General features: G+C 43.7%; 1 protein-coding gene across 2 annotated transcripts in view; it reads right to left on the reverse strand.

Annotated features, from left to right (window-relative positions):
* The window catches only part of DMTF1 (cyclin D binding myb like transcription factor 1), a 28,999-nt gene extending 27,925 nt beyond the window's left edge, over positions 1–1,074 (reverse strand). For both annotated transcript variants that reach the window (XM_063308232.1, XM_063308231.1), the window contains exon 1: positions 970–1,074. The gene's annotated coding sequence lies outside the window, so the exon portion shown is untranslated. The remainder of the gene's footprint in view (positions 1–969) is intronic.
* Positions 1,075–11,362: the final 10,288 nt, after the last annotated feature.

Raw genomic sequence — 11,362 nt, forward strand, 5'->3', positions numbered from 1 at the left:
ACTGTACAATCTTGCTATAACCATAAACCTTCCTATGTGATCCCTAAGAGTCCACCAACTCGAGGGCGTGTAATCCGCAATCACTCGTTCTAATGATGCACATACCGCTTATGGCAGACTATACATGTAAGAGTAATTATTAAACATAATTTATTAAACTTGTAGGCCACTGAACTCTCAACCTCTCTGGGCAGCTGACAACAATCAAAGAAATAACATTAAAAAATTGAAGATAAAAGACGGCAAGCGTGATGAAGCGAGGGGCCTCCCTCCCCCTCACCAAAGGCCCGGGTGAAGAGTCAGGCCGTCACAGCTCTTCTAATATCATATATACAATATTACATTTTATCGTTTGATATATATTACATTTTATTGTATATATCGTATTATATCTTAGAGTTTGATATATATATTTTATTATATAACGCAAGTATTATAGTTATATATTATAAAGGAATATTTATTCATTAGATTTATACTATTATTTATTAAATTTATGTGCCGCCCACGACTCTGGGCGGTTGACCAACAAGCATTTAAAACAAGACGTTCAAGTGACAAGAAGCCAAAAAAAGGGCAAAGAGGGCAGGACGAGAAACGAAGGCGGACCCCCCCCCCCCCCGGGTTCACAGGCGGCCCAGAGACGGGGCTCTGGGCGGGTCGCGATATCCCAGCAGCGCTCAGACGTTCGTGATGGAACTGCGCCGGGAGCTCCGCAGTCCCTCTCGGGGGCGGTCCGGGAGCCACGCCCCGCCCCGCCCCGCGGGGCCCTCTCCCTGAGGAGCCGTCTTCCCCGGCCGCTCCTGCCGCTTCAGAGGACGAGGAGGGTGGGGCCGGGCCCGGCCGTGCCGCCGCCCCTGGGCCGCGCAGGCCGGCAACCCGCGGCCGGCCCGTCTCCAGCTGCGGCGCTGTCCTGGCCGTCCGAGCAGGCCGGGCCGCAGCCAGGCAACCGCCGCGCGCAGCACTTACTTCCTGTTTTGGGTCCGGGCACTTGAGAAACCAGGATGGAGGCTCCGAAATACCAGGATGGAGGCGCTCGCAGAGCGGCCGCAGCAGCAGAGCGGAGGGAGGGCGCGCGGGGCGGGGCCGGAGGAGCAGGCGAGACCCGCGGCCAGAGCGGCCCGGAAGCGCCGCCGAGGCCCCGCCCGCCACTTCCGCGCCGCTGCCCCCCCCCTCGCTCGGTTTACGCCAGCGTTGTGGCCGGCTGGTGCGCTTGGCCGTTTCATCCCTTCTTTTTGAACGATCTTTTATCCCAGCCTCGCCAGGCCGCCTTCAGTGGCCTCCCTCCGCCCCTTCTCCCCAATGACAGCCCTGCGAGGTAGGCCGGGCTGGGAGAGTGACAGGCCTCCACGGCCCAGCTTGGGCTTGGACCTGGCTCTCCCCTGGGCGGCACTTTAAGCACGAGTTCGCTTTATGTGTTGGTCTGGTCAGGACTTGGATGGGAGACCACGAAGAAATCCCAGGACTGGAGGTTCCATGAGGAATTTGAGGAAAAAAAAAACCATCCTGGAAGAAGGCAGTGGTGAGCCGCTTCTGGACAGAGACACATCCCTGGAGTCTTCAGGAGTCAGGCTTGGCTTGAAGGAGAGGTTACCTTTTGTCACAGCAGAGGGCACCACTTAGCAACCTTTGGGATTATTTATTTATTCATTAAATTTATTTGTATTTATAAGTTATAAATTTAATGTGACTGGGTGGTGTACAATAAAACAAAAACAAATCTTAAGTCATGATTAAAAAAATAAAATATGAATAATATCATGCGCCTACATCTAACGTGCAATGCAACTACCTTATGGGCTCCTCATTACCATGGGATTCCCAAACCTGTTGAAAAAAACGTCTTTTAAGACAGGGTTCCTCGGCCTTGGCAACTCTAAGCTGTGCGGACTTCAACTCCCAGAATTCTGGGAGTTGAAGTCTGAACAGCTTAGAGTTGCCAAGGTTGAGGAACCCTGTTTTAAGAGATTTCCAGAAGGTCAATAGGGTTGGGGCTAATCTCACCTCTGGAGAGATGGTATTCCAAAGGGCAGGTGCCATGGCACACAAGTCTCGTCTCCTGGGTCCCATGAGATGGAACTCCTTAGCAGACGACTTCTAACATGCCTCTCCTGCCAGACCTGATGGGATGGATAGATGTAACCAGGGAGAGGCGGTCCCTCAGATAACCCAGTCCTATGCCAGGAAGGGTTTTAAAGGCCAAAACCAGCCCCTTGAATTGGACATGGAAGCAAGCTGGCAACCAATGAAGCTTATGGAGCAGAGGTAAAGTGTGCTGTTCTAGGGGGCACATAACTGCCCGCACCGCTGTATTTTGCGCCAGTTGAAGGTTCTGGTTATTCTTCAAGGGCAGTCCCGTGTAGAGCACGTTACTGTCTTCCATTCTGGAGTTGACCAGGGCATGAATAACTGTGAGCAGAGCCTCTTGATCCAGGAATGGGCACAACTGACACACAACCTGCAGTTGCACAAAGGCCCTCCTAGCCACAACTGCCACCTGCTCTTTGAGCAGGAGTTGTGAGTCCAGAAGAACCCCTAGAATGCACACTGGTCTGTTTGGGCAGTGCTACCCTATCCAGTACCAATGATGTTAAAGTCCCAGATTCAGAAGCCCTAAAACCCAAAGCCGCCCCAGTCTTGCCAGGGTTCAGTTGAAGCCTGTTGTTTGCCATCCAGACCCCCACCACCTCCAGGCACTGGCACAGGACATCAGCATCATTGCTGACTTTGCCAGGGGCAGAGAGAAATAATTGAACATCGTCGGCATACTGATGATCCCTCACCCCATGGTGGAGGATGGATAATCTCACCAAGAGGCTTCATGTAGGTGTTAAACAGGTGTGGAGAGAGTACCGAGCCCTGGGGCAGGCCACATAGTAGTTGCCTTGGGTGGGACCTTTCCCGATCAACACCGACTAGCATCCCTGTAGAAAGGAAGAGAACTAGCTCATTACAGTGCCACCCACTCCCACTCCACAGAGCTGATCCAAAAGAGTACCATGGCCAATGGTATTGAAAGCCACCAAGAGGTCAAGAAGAATTGATAGCAGATCCTCTGTGAACTTGTGCAGATCTCTTCTCGAACCATCTAAACTGGTGCCCCTCACCAGATCTGAGAGTAGTGAATTCCATAGCTCAACCATCTGTTGTGTCAAGAAGTTGGTCCTTTCTTCAGTCCTGAATCTCCCTGCAGTTTTTTTTCGGTTGAGGATCCTGGGTTCTGACATAGAAGACACACACCCTTTTTCTGTTTTTACCGTTCACGCCATGTATAATTATAGATAACTCTATCATGCTTCCCCTTTCCAATTTTTTTCAAGCAAAAAAACTCCACAAACTTTCTTACAGGAGAATTGTTCTAGCTGTACTTGTTCTAGTTGCCCTGTTGGGCGCCTTTTCCAACTCTACCTAATCCCTTTTAGGTTAATAGAATGATGCAGCATTCCATAGATGAATGTAAGACCATTACTATGTCAGTAGTTTTGTTTTCAGATTCTTTCCTAATGGTTTTCAGGTTCCAGACAGTAGCAATACCTTGGAGTGACCAAAGTTGAAAGTGCTGAAACCCAAGATTTCAATTGGAGACAGTTAAGCTTTTAGTCTTCTGCTAAAATCAGTAGGCTTTAATGATGATTAATTTAGTTGGATGATGTCTATGAATATTTATTTGATGAAATTATTGAATTAGTTGCCTAATTTAGCATAGTAACCAAACATTAGGAGGACTGGCAAAATCATTGCTGTCTGAATGTTGTTGTTCAAATAGGCTTGGCATGCTTTAATTTAATATTTATAGTTTACAGTTTGTAAGATTATTTTACAATTTACCCAAAGCCAAATAAATGAATCATCACTCCTTACTTAAAGATTGTGATACTCAGTAATCTCAGACAAATTTTCAAAACTAGGAGAAAAAGTACCAGTGCCTCTGTAGGCTTTTCCATTTCTCAATCCTTCCAAAGCAATTGGAATCCAATTAGCAATTCTCTTCATAGTTGCCAGGCTCAAAACACGTGGAAGATGCTGGCATTTTCCTCCAGTTGGCCAGTGCTCCCTCCAGTTGGCCAGTAAAAAATCACCTTGGAGAAGCAAAAATCCCTTTTACTCTCTCCATGCAAAATGAAAGACAAAATAATCCCCCCTACTCCTCATTACTTTGATGGGAAGCTGTGCAAGGCTCTACAGTTTGTTTAAAAACAGAAACAAAATGTCCAAGTTCTCTTGCCAGAATGACTGTGTTCCATACAAAAACGTGAAGATATAATGATACCATATTGGCAGTTTTGTAAACAGCTAATTTCCTCAGTATCTCTAGCCATCATTGCAGGCTGTTTAGCACCTGTAGTGGAGGAGAGGCAGATACATTCTAAACAATGACGACAAATTCCAGGTACTCCTGCTTAAAATGCAGCTGAGATTGATCTAGGCTGTTTTGATTGTTGGCAGTTCCTTGAAACTTCCTTGGGAACTAAGTAGTTGAGGAAAGCATGGAGGTGAAATTGTTAAGAGTTATATTTGCTGCTCGCTCCTTTTCAGCATGGCATCTGTGGGCATATAAAATGCCAGGCTGCTTGTTTTTTTCTGGCCCCTGCCTTGAAACAGAATGGTTCACCTGAGTCCAGGTGCTGGGAAGCAGTTACCATCAGTGGGAGGATAAGCTGCTCTGGTCTTGAGAAGACCAGCTTTGTGCCACTTTCAGATTTTTTAAAAAAATGACTTGCTTCTTGAAACCAGACAGATCATCACATCAGACAGATTCAAAGCCATTTTTAAACTCGCTCAGAATTTTTGGGTGGAGATGCCATTATATCATGAGAAAGTACAAATCTAGATTCCAGATGCTGTGATAGTACAAATTTATGCATGTCTACTCTGAAGTAAGCCCATTACATTAAATCATCTTGATCCCAATTAAGTCAGAACACAGCTTTAATAAACTGCAAGCAATAGTCAGACATGCCATATTTTCTGTGACTAATTCATGATTACCTGTGGCTATTTGATCTTTTTACTATGATTACTTCCCTACTTCCTTGTAACCACCAGATGGCCCTCTTCTTCAGTCTCTGCTTTTCAGTTAAGTACAGCAATTCCATAAGAGGCATGTTGCTTGTTTTATTAAGGTTCTATTGAGAACAAATGTGTATCACACCCATTGTCCATAAAACTGTGGTGTTTAAAGACCACCATGAAAAGGCAGCCATTCTACCATGTACTTCTGCGGGAATTTTCATTTCACTTTGTCCCAGCACACTGGTTTGCTCCACCTCTGTCATGTTCACCGTTTCAACGTTCTGTTAACATCGTAACGTTTCACATGTCACAGCTCTGATCCGTGTATTGCAGGCTTGCAGGCTTGCTGGTATTTTTCCGTTTCTCTTTGTTTCTTATCTTGCTGCTTAGGAATGTATGTTTGGGTTTGTAAATCTGTTCAAGGTTACTTTCTCAGGCCGATGTGGGTAACGGTTGCTAGCACCTGGGTTGCTAAGAGGGGATAGGGGCGGGATTGGTTTGGAAGCAAGGGTTTTTAGTTTGTATTTGGTGCGCTTTTGCTCATTCTCAGCTTTATCTGTATTTGCACACTATTCTTATAATAAATCAGTTATCTTTAAGCTCTGGCTTGTGAGACTGAGTATTTTGGAGTAGGCAACCATTACAACCTCCTCCAGTATTTCCCATTCCTTGCCTGTTGAACTGTTCCCATTCTTATCAAGTAGGCAGTATATTTCATACAGAGGAGGGAATGGACTTGTTCTCCGCCACCCTGGAGAGCAGGACCAGATAGGTAGTTTCGGTGGGTAAAACTCCGACTCTAACAGCATCAACCAGTAGCTCATGAATATGGTATGTTCCTCTTCTCTGGAGGTGTTTAAACAGAGACTAGATAGCCATCAGTCTGAAATGCTTTAGCGGATCTTAATTGAGCAAGAGGTTGGATTAGATGAACTCCGAGGTCCCTTCCAACTCTGATTCTGTGGTTCTATTTTGGGGTGCTGTTTTGTTTTTCCCACCTGGATCTACAGACCTTTGGGTTTCTGTAAGCCTGTGAATACTTCACCTTTGCAAATACAGGTGACTACTTCACCTTCGCCATTTTGTCCGCATAAGGTTCCCACTCCAGAAAGTAAACTTGCTATTAGTAAATAGAATGGTCTCAAATGAAGGCTTTTATGACATTTCTTGACTTACTGAAAAGACCATTCTGTTTTCTAGTTGGGCGTATTTTTTATGCTTGTTTTACCGGATTATCATACAAACTCTTTAAACATGCTTTCACATAGTAAAATATGAGAATAAAGAAACCAGTAACAAAAAGGTAAAGGTTGTCTTGTATTGAGCTTGGTGTCTGGTCAATAAGTTTGGCATTACTTTTTTCTTGTTTTTTTTTTTAACTTCACAGACCAGCCTATTGGCCTGGCATTTCCTAGTGGTCTCTCATCCACTCATCTAGTAGGGCCCTATACCCTTTGAAAATGATTCAGAACAAGTTGTAGAGATATTGTGCCAATGCTATTCATTAATCTTTCTAGGCTTCCATGCACACCAGAAATGTTCAGCCAAAATCACCACTGTTATGGCTTCATGTGGTGCAGGGGTTTTTCTAGAGACAGAATTCTTAATCCCATTTTCTGTTTTTGCACTTGCCATGCCAGCTTCTAGCTGTGCTGCCTGCTGGAGGTACAGTAAGGTTCATTAACAGATAGGACTGTTGAGCTGATTAGAATCAACAGATTGATTAACACATGAAAATGAGTTTCAAAAGATATGAAAGAAAAGCAATAGCTAATGCATCATGCCTGACTCTCATATATTTCAGACTTGAAAGAATGGATTGCAAGGCAGAGGTCAAGATAGATCTAAACAATTCTTTTGGCTCTTTATTTTCTTGCCCAGCTTTTTTTAATTACCTGTGCTAGACTGAATGCATAATTACTGACGCATTAAGGGTCATCAGGTACATCTTCTCTACTAGGAGGACATTAATTGGTTTTGTGCTGAAATGTGATTAATTATTTCTGCACATGCATTTCTACACATGGGATAAAGTAAGGATGCCCTCGAGTCCAGCTCAACTTCTGATAAGTATAACCATGCAGTTTCTTAGCCGCGCTTTGTCGTTGCCTTCTTCCAAGATGTTCCTTTTCTACCCCTCCACCTTTTTTATAAGTTTTATTGAAGAAGTTTTTACGAAGTTAAAAAGGTAAACACAAAACAATATAAAGAGTTAGAAAAGGGAAAAGATTTTTAAAAAATGTTAAAGCAATAAAGAGAAAAAATAGAAAAAGGAAATTGAAAGATAGTTAAGGGAGCAGCTTTCTGATCTTCTTCACCACAGAGGCTATAAACATGTTTAAAACTGTTTCTCTCCTTCGAAATTATATAACATGGTTCCCTTCTCCCCATATTCTGCCCTTATTAATCAGTAAATCCAGAAATCATCAGTTCATTTTTGTCCATTTTCAGCAAAAAGTCCATAAAGGGTTTTCAGTCTTCTATAAAAGTAGTAGCTGTTAATCAGGCTGTTAATCAAGCTAAGTAAGTAATCAAGTAATCAAGTAAGTCAGTTTAGCCATTTCCATGAATTCAGCCATCTTCGCTGTCCGTTCCCCCATTGTAGGTATTTCTATATTCCTCCATTTTTGTGCATATAATAACCTCTCTGTCCTTACCATATATAAAATCAATTGTCCATAAGTCTTTTCTAATTGACTATAAGTCCTAATAGAAAAAAAATCTGGTTCCATCTAGATGTTAATTTTTAAAATTCATTATCATATGCATTTGTGTCCAATATTTTTTCCCCTTTTCACAAGTCCACCATGCATGGTAAAACATCCCCTCATGCTTTTCCCATTTCCAACAATGATTTGAAGAACCCTTGTGCACCTTTTCCATTTCCCAAAGCTGGTCCTGCTTAGCTTCTGCCAGCTTAATGGAACAGAAGCTCATGTATAAAATAGCAGCTGGATGTTGTATGCAGATCTATACCTTCTTTCTGCCGAATGTGTTTCCTATTTTTGGGAGTAGCTAAGTAGCCTGTCATCTTCAGGAATGGCCAGCGTTCTAGAAGGATAAAAAAATGTAGCTGAAATCTATAGTACCTTCTCATTCACTTTTTAATTCCCAGCTCCACTAGTTTGAAATTTTTGAACAAGAAGAAACAGTTACAGAGTTTTTTTAAAAAAAAACAAACAATCATGGCTTTTGTAAACCCACTCCGTGTAAAGAATTTCCTTGACCGGAGAATAATGTCTGGGCTCACCTATCATGCTAAGGCATAATGATTTGTTCACTTTTAGCTTGCTTTATGAACTCAGTCATTAGTGGTCTATAAGCCATGGTGTATAGCTTAATATTGTTGTCCCCTATGTGGCACCCATGATCCTCTGCCAAGCTCTCTGCCCAACTTTTTACAAATGTTTTAAAATTTTTAAACAAGGGCAGTGTCTGCTGCAGAACTAAGAGTCAGCCTCTAGCATGATCTATATTTACAAGAGCACCTTTGGGCTGCAGATTGAGCCCAAAGCTTTATTCTTAGAAAATTAAAGTGGGTTGGAGGGTGCTACAGCTCCATGTTCTGCTTGAAAGGTTGCCCACTGTCCAGAAAAAATAGACAAAGAGAAAGAAGCGAAGGCACAGGGCATCCCAGAAGTCTAGCAGCGATGATGGAGAACAACCTCACCCATAAATGGATCTTCTCCAACTGACTGTGCCTGCCAAGGAGTAGCCATTTGGGGAAGAGGGGAGCCATTTTGTCTGTGTGCCACAACTTGCTCTCAAAAGTCTGAATGTGCTCCTGGATTCAAAAAATTGGGTGCTCCGGAATTTTGTATTGTGAAAACACAGCCAATTGTGGATGGTCCAGCAAGCCCTTGACCCAGCCCAAGCAAATTTCATGTATGTTTTCACTTAAAAAAATAACCCCTCTGATTTTCAGTAGAGCAATTAAAAAGTCTTGAAAGAATGATAAGATGGCACCTTAAACAGATTTATGAGCAGGTGCAAGGAGCAGGCAGGAAATAAATGCAGGTCAAAACTGAGGCTGAAAAGATTTCTGAAGGGACTTTGCCAGAAAATAAACAAACAAAAGATGAAAGATAGAAGATGAGAATGGGCAGTGACTGAGAGCCATCTCAAACACAAGTGGGAGAAAGGCCTGAAGGATGCTTAGCTTACTGGTTTAATGGCAGGGAGACTGTCAGTAGTGACAGAAAAAGGCCACAAGGTTAGCCAGCCAGATTTGAAGACTGACAGCCCATGCTTTCCTTCCTGTCAGTTTGACCTCATTTCTTCCCTTCTGCCCTGCTAGGTGAATTAACATTAGCACCAAAATGCAGCAGATAGCACAGAACACATTTCCAGAAACTCCCAGAAATTTGTTTCTTGCTCCTCCATAACTTCAGAATAAATATATGGATGATGGAGATTTTAACTGCTACATCTTTTCTGAATAGCAGGCTATTTTGGCAAATAATGGGGGTGTTCATCAAAATTTATTATTGCTGGGATAGAGGAACTTGAAGAAGAAGGGAAAAAAAGTGGGAGGGGGAGAAATGGTGGTGGTACCCATTAGAGAGCAGGCCTTTATAAAGATGTAGATTGTTGCCACTTGAGGGGCAGGGTGAGACCAAGAATGCTGGGCTGTCAGTAGGATCTTCTGGGCTAAGCACCTCGGATCTGGCATCCTGCAGATACGTTAGAAAACATTTCCAATTCCTAGAGGTGGCATAGTCACAGTCCTGGAGGTTGTCATGGGGCACTTAATGTTCCTGGAGAGTTTGGGAGGGTTTTTAAAGGGCATGTTAAACTTTGCAGAAGCTTCAACCCACATTTCCCACTTTTTAGGCAACACACAAACACACATGGTAAAAAATCACAGGTCTGAAAACAGATAGTCTTGCTGCCAAATTTCAGCAGTTCTATCTGTGGATGTCCTAGACAGGTCACCAAACCCTGCCACGGATATACTGGAGCCTCTGCCCGTGGCATTGCTAAGATGGACAGTTGTTGTTGTTGTTGTTTATTCGTTTAGTCGCTTCCGACTCTTCGTGACTTCATGGACCAGCCCACGCCAGAGCTTCCTGTCGGTCGTCAACACCCCCAGCTCCCTCAGGGACAATTCCGTCACCTCTAGAATATCATCCATCCACCTTGCCCTTGGTCGGCCCCTCTTCCTTTTGCCTTCCACTCTCCCCAGCATCGGATTCGCCGTTCACCACCAGCACCGTCGGCCGCTAGCCGTCCTTTCGGCTTTGAGCTAGCTGCGTCATCACGTCTGGGGCTAGTTGAGCTCATCCTCTGTTCCTCCCCAGTAGCATTTTGACCATCTTCCAACCTGGGGGTCTCACCTTCCGATGGTATACCGACATATCTCTGGTTGTACTGATCCATTTAGTTTTCACGGCAAGAATACTGGGGTGGGTTGCCATTACCTTCCCCAGGGATCGCATTTAGTCTGACCTCTCTGTCATGACCTTCCCGTCTTGGGTGGCCCTTCACGGTTTAGCTCATGGCATCATTGAGGTGCTCAAGCTCCAGCACCACGACAAGGTAACGATCCTTTGCTGAAGAAGATGGACAGTAGAGGCCCATAAGTGTCTACTAATGGATCCTGATCAGCAGCCTGCTTACCCCTCCCTCACTTGATGTTCTCAAGATTATAAAACTGTGGAAAAGGGAAAACCGGATATTCCAGCTAATTGTAGGAAGGAGGACAAAGTTGCAATAGCTAACACATTCTGGTAGTGTTCAGATCTCCCAGAAAAGCAGTGAGGACTTCCTTTTAATGAGTTTGTTATTTTCACATTTCAAACATGCAGATACAATGTGCAAAACAGGGTGAGCTCTTTCTCAGTATTGAGGAAGATGTTGGTTGTGACAGACAGAATGAAAAATTAAGTGACCTGAAACTTCTGGCATTGACTTTGCCATGATTGGTAACACTTTTTTCCCTCTGGAGATGAGCATCTGCTGAAAGATACTGTTATTACAGGGTAGATACCAGAAGACAGATGGTGTGATGTATAAATCGATTAAATATTCTACACTCCTCCCAGGCGTTTAATTCTTAGCGATGGTTTATTTGCAGAAGAATAGAATTAAATCGACTTGCACTGTGTTGGAGTTTTTGTTCAGTAAATATGTGTGAATGCCATTCAAAATGAGCTAGTTTCAGGAACTTTTATCCATTTTCAGTCTTCATTCTAAAAACCCTTCAGAATGATTATAATGTGCTTGCAATCACATGGTTTTATTTCAAATGTAAGGCCATTTCAGGATTCTTTCTTTATTATAGATTGACTGATTCTGCTGTATGTAGGTGCCTGACACAGAGAGGATTGTGAATAAATTCACTTCCCTG

This window comes from Candoia aspera, chromosome 7 (genome assembly GCF_035149785.1).
Source record: "Candoia aspera isolate rCanAsp1 chromosome 7, rCanAsp1.hap2, whole genome shotgun sequence".
Classification (NCBI taxonomy): domain Eukaryota; kingdom Metazoa; phylum Chordata; class Lepidosauria; order Squamata; family Boidae; genus Candoia; species Candoia aspera.